The sequence below is a fragment of the Lagopus leucura genome, unplaced genomic scaffold, assembly GCF_019238085.1.
Source record: "Lagopus leucura isolate 7727_CA_CO unplaced genomic scaffold, USGS_WTPT01 Super-Scaffold_100004, whole genome shotgun sequence".
NCBI classification, from domain to species: domain Eukaryota; kingdom Metazoa; phylum Chordata; class Aves; order Galliformes; family Phasianidae; genus Lagopus; species Lagopus leucura.
In genome coordinates, this window is record NW_024962264.1 from 62,253,157 (window position 1) to 62,259,184 (window position 6,028).

The window sequence follows — 6,028 nt, forward strand, 5'->3', positions numbered from 1 at the left end:
TGGATGGATGGATGGATGGATGGATGGATGGATGGATGGATGGATGGATGGATGGGTGGACAGATGGATGGATGGATGGATGGATGGGTGGATGGATGGGTGGATGGATGGATGGAAAGATAAATGGCTAGATAGGTTGGTAGGCGGAGCACCTCAATGGCTGTTTGACTAGCCTAAAAACGCAGTTTGAGCAGAACGTGCACAACTCTAGTAAACCCATGGGTCTCCCTAGCCAGCTCCAGTCCAGCCTCATCCTCCCCACTTTATTCTGGGAGAAAATCAAGCTGCTGAGGGGAGGGTGTGGGTATGTGGAGGGGATAGCTTGGAGTGACTTGCTAGGGCAGTTTAGGAGGAACTGAGGTATGTGTAGCTGGTTGGAGAACTGGGGAGCCTGGAACAGGGAAAGGGATAATGAGGTCCTATCTCATCTATCTCAGAACATAAGGCACATATCTGGAAATGCAGAACATTGTGCTGAGGTCTTTATCCAAGGGAATTTTATTTTTTTATGCAAAAAAGCCAGCATGAAGGGGGAGGCCAAGCCAGGGACACACTCATCCAAGTGAACTACTGCAATCAGATGTCTGCTTGTCTGGAGAAAACAAACTACAGGGACAAAATCCTTATTGTGAATGCATTGACCTTGCACTCTACTTGCTACTTGACTGTTCAGCTAGTGATCCCTGTATGCGCTATGAGGTCCCTAGAAACAACCTCCAAGGAACAGACAGCCCCAGATGCTATTCCAGCAGAGATCCATTCATCCCATCTGAAGCCAATGGGTCTGAAGGATGGAGTTCAAATTCCCCTTCCCAAATTAGAAGTGAATGTTTGTTATTGCTCTCTATAACTACCTGAGATTGTAGTGAGGTGGGGGGTCAGCTTTTTCTCCTAAGTAACAGCGATCGGGTGAGACGTGATGGCCTCAAGTTGCACCAAAACATATTCAGCTTAGATTGGAAAAAATTCTTCTCTGAAAGAGTGGTGTTGCATTGGAATAAGCTGCCCAGGGAGTGGTAGAGTCTCTGTGTGTTCAAGTAAAAGGGCAGTGTGGCACTGAGGGACATGGTTTAGTGGACATGGGTTAGTGGGCATGGTGGGGATGGGTTGATGGCTGGAGTAGATGGTCTTGGGAGTTCTTTTCCAACACTAATGATTCTATGATTCTATTATTCTATGATTCTAAGAGTCAGAAACAGCCTTGTGCTGATCTAAACCCAAGGCAGTGGGGAACGGCTCATTTGTGTTGGGTTTTACATAAGGAAATGCACAGGTTCATGGAAGAGAATGAGACTGAGGGACTCAGGAAATCTCTACCAGTATCTCCACCACAAAAACATCCTTGCCAATAATGCTCACTCAAGCTTCATGCCCTTGGTGATAAAAATAAAAAAGCCATTGCGTAGTTTTGTTCACCCTTCGCTCAGACGAGACATTTTCCAGGATAAGGACCATCTCTGGCTGCTCATCCTGGCTGGGATTCGGGCTGTGCAGCCCTCGAGGGGAACTTCCTGACAGCGGCAGCACCAGCAGTCTGCAGGCGTGCGGACTGACTCCGTGCAGCTCCAAGAACACTGACACTTCTGACAGCATTAGTCAGTGAGCTGGGACAGTGCGGAAATAGAATCCAAGGACGTGACACACACATAGGAACAGTCCTATTTATCAGTGGAAACAGGAACAAGTGGTGTGTGCCCGCGCTGGGCTCGGAGCTGGGAACAACACAGGTTGTTTCTGCAGCAGTCAGTAACTCGACAGCAATACAGTTTAGGAAAAAACTGACATAAGTTTTAGATTTTATTCATTCATACATTATTTACAGCAGTTGCTTTCATATTACAATTCTCTTTCATCTTTTCAGTTTTCACTTATAAAAAATTAACCAAATAAACCTTATATAACCAAATTTATCACAGCAGGTCTGGTTAATTTTCACAGTTACAGCGGCCATCGGGAACACAACACGAGTGCCTACGCCTCGCTCTCCCCGCTCCACCCTGCCACAGACACACAGACGTGTGGACACATGGACATGTGGACACACGGACTCCCACGCACTCCTTCCTCCTGTGTTCTGCCATAGGGCAGAGCAGAGCACGCTGGGCTATGAGACATTGGCCCTCCTCTGCGAGGCAGTGCTGGGTTTGCCACCTGCCTGCCCACAGGCTCCCTCTCTCTCACCACAAATGGCATTTCCAATAGCTTTCCACTCAACCACCCCACACGAGGCCTCGTGGTGCCACCCATTTGAGGCCCGATCCTGTACGTGTAGACCCTGCAACTCACAGATCAGCCACAAGGCCCCACGGCCCTGCAGAGCCTGACCTGCTCGCCCCCACCTGCTCTACAGTGTAATTATTGCTGTTTTAAAATAGGTTCGTATTTCTTTGAGGACTTGTAGCCACTTCCTGTTACAAATACAGTACGTACGAGGCTGGACATAGAGAACACAAGACTAATTTCACATCGGTCTCGTACAAAAGAGGGGAGGTGCAGAGGCAGCCCCGCAAACCAACACCACCACCATGGGCACATAGAGCCATGGAGCCCCAACTGACACTGGACATTTTCCAAATGCATACCACACATCTGCTTAACATTATAAAAAAAAAAATTAATAATAATCATTATTATTTTTGAAACCTTTACTGCATTTGTCTCAAGAAGACTTTTGCTTTGATAAAATAACACAAGCACACAAACGGCTTAAAGCTAACGGCCCAGCACAATTGTAAGCACACCTCACAAAGCAAAGGGTGCTTTGTGAAACCTAATAATAGTTTTTTATTAATTAAAAAAAAGCAAATATACATATTACAAGTCAAAAGACTAAGCTTTGAAGGCAAAGAAACTGAAAACTATGTTAGCTATATGCTCGTTATGCTTACATAGCAGTAGCTGCTTCTGCATCCAAACGTGTTATTTGTAAATGGATTTACAATTGCATTAGGTATTTTCTATGCTCTTGGTCTCAATAAGTCCATCTCCAGCTACTCTGATGTTAAAAGCATGCTCTCTCCTCTAGCTGGCTATCATACAATGAACAGCACCTCCAATTCATAGCCTCATAAAATCATTTGAGTTGGAAGGGACCCATAAAGGCCACCTAGTCCAACCTCCCTGCAATGAACAGGGACACCTACAGCTCCATCAGATGCTCAGAGCCCCTCCAGCCTGACCTTGAGTGTCTGCAGGGATGGGGCTTTCCCACATGGGGCAACCTGTTCCAGTGCCTCACTCCCACTATTGTTAAAAACTTCTTCCTTATATCCAATCTAAATCTCCCCTTTCCAGTTTGAAAACATTTCCCCTTGTCCTATAGTAGCAGACCCTACTAAAGTGTCTGTCCCCTTCCTTAAGCTGCCTTACAGGTCCTGCCTTTAGCCACACTGTGTTCTAACCATCTTGGTGAAAGGATTCTCTGGCTCCTTTCATTCTGAATGAAAAGTACTCACAAGGAGATTGCAGGCAGCAGCTTTTCAATGGGAGATAACTAATTTCTGTGCATAGTCTCTGTTACTGAGGAGTGCAAGAGCACACTTTTGCTCAGGATTTTTTCAGGGAGAAAAAAAAAAAGGAAAAAAAAGATCCTTTTGCATGTTAAAGCTTATTTAATAGCTTGCATCCATTCATTTTCTCTATGCGGTACAGTGCATTCCACCGCAGACTCCGGTTAGCTTGGAATTAAAATGCCTTTATTAAGCTTTAAATAGAGAGCATACCAACAGCATTATACCAGCGCTAATGAAACGCAGGCTCCCAGCAAATTTAAAATTAGATTGTTAATTCAGAAGTAACCAGAGCTGGTTCCTACCCTCGTGTATTTGGCAGCTCAGGGATCCCTGCAGTCACTCTCCATCCATTTGCACCTCAGCCAGGAAATGTGCCAAATTCAAAGGCAGCAGCAGCCTTGCATGAAGAATCAAAAAAACTCAGTGTGCAGTGGATGCTCCTGACTGGGATTCTTAAAATCCCAGTTTCCTTGGGAATCTCACCCTGGGACTCCCACTGACTTCTTTGGTGCTGCCTTGACCATGGGTGCAGTGACAGCAGCACAAGGGAGAAGCAGCGATGTCCCTGCAGCCAGGAGCACTGCACAGATTTGAGCATCTCCCAAGTGCTGCCGCCTTCACTCAAGGGAGGACGTGGCATGGGATGACAACAAACAGCAGCGCAGGGATTGCAAGTAAAAATGGAAACCACATTCTTCATTGCTGGCCTGTCTGCATCCAGGGGCTGAGCTCCCCATACACCTTATTGCCAAAAATGATGTGTGCTTGGAACGCTGTTTGCTCGAGATGTGCAGGGTGTCCTCGCTCATCTCCAAGGGAACTCATCTCTTAGGGCAATTCCTGAGCCACTACATCATAAAATTTCCTACTACCTTTTAAGAAAGTGTCTTCTGCACCACCCCTAGTTGCTCTCCCAGGTGATCTCTGGCTTCGAGCTGAGGACACATGAGCAGAGCCCCACTGGGAGGATGAGCAGAACAGCCATGGTGCTAAAGGGATGACAGCATCACTATGTAATGCAAGGGCAGCAGATGCAACCCATGGAACAGCAAAGTGCAGGTGTGCCTAGCACAGCTGGAAGACATCCCTGCAGTTATCCAGCTGCTCTGCCTGGCCCTGAAGTGGTTTCAAGAGCTTTCAGTAGCTTTCATATTCACCAAGCAAGGCTAAACTCCAAGCCAAGCTTTACAAGGGATGTACTGCTCTTCCTCTGCTCTAGCTATAGACGCACTTGGGCAGAAACCACCATTGATCAGGAGCAAACTGCTGAGAGTCGCTGTTGGGATTAGATGACAATTAGGTTTTCAAGGAGTCCAGGCAGTTGGTCCAGATCTTCTAGCCCAGAACCACTCTGTGTTGCTCCATGCCTGATGCTGAACTGGGAGCAGCAAAATGATGCCTGAGCCAGGGAAAAGAACACAGAGCTGGTCCTGCTGCAGGACTGCATCATGCAGGAGGAGCAAGGAGCTCACTACTGGGGCTACAGGGCCGCTTCTGGGGGCGCATGCAGAGAGCTGCAGGCTCCGACTTCTCCTCCACATGGCACCATTTGAATGGGTGCACCCTGAGTGGGGCACAGCATATGATGGATCAGCCAGGTCGGCATCTAAACTGGGGTCATTCCTCCCTACTGCAGCACCCTGGATGTCACACTGGCACCTAAGGGCTGTCCAGTGAAAAACAGCCCAGCCAGGGCAGCACCAGCAGTGCTGCACCCGTGAGCCCCGTCCATCTTCTTTGGCAAGCACAAAGCAGCATGCTTGACAACCAGCCTCTCCCTCCCAGAACCAGCTGCCTCAGATGGATGGCACTGGGAGCAGGGGATGGATTTCTTCCCAAAAGCCACAGGTCACAGAACAATGCATGAGAGCGTTACGGGACGAACTTCGCTAGCCAACTGGTGGCCAAGTGGCAAAGATTCAGCACATCCCCAGCACGTATTACCAGCAGGTTCTGCCATCACCAGCTTCAGTTTGCTCAACTTAAAAAGCAATCCCAGTAGGCTGACAGTACTTCTGTGTCTGTGGGATCTGGTGCAATTGATTCCAGGTTTGGCTTTTCTGATAGGATGATGTGGTGGCTTCATTACAAAGGCACAGGTATGAAATAAGACCAGCAACATTCTTTCAATTAAATACTCCAATTAAAAAAAAAAAAAAACAAAAAACAACTAATGCTCAGTTTAGGCTTTATGTATTCCTCCCTTATTAAGAGACTAGTTGTGTGTTGTTTGTTTTTTTTCCCCTCTGGAAAGATTTTAGTGCAGTGATTATATAGCAACAGAAAAATAAACTAAAAAAGGCACAAACTGTTTTGTGGAGTTATTTTTTCCTTTCCCTTTCACTAACACTTCATAGTTGTCTATTTTCCTTAGGTTAATAAATCACTGAAAGCAGCAAGAAAATATTCTGCCCATTTCTGTACACTATACAAAACCCCCCCAACCAACAGTACATTATTTCAGCTTCAGGAGAAATGTACAGCATAGTAAGACTTAAAAATAGAGTGCCCCGTAC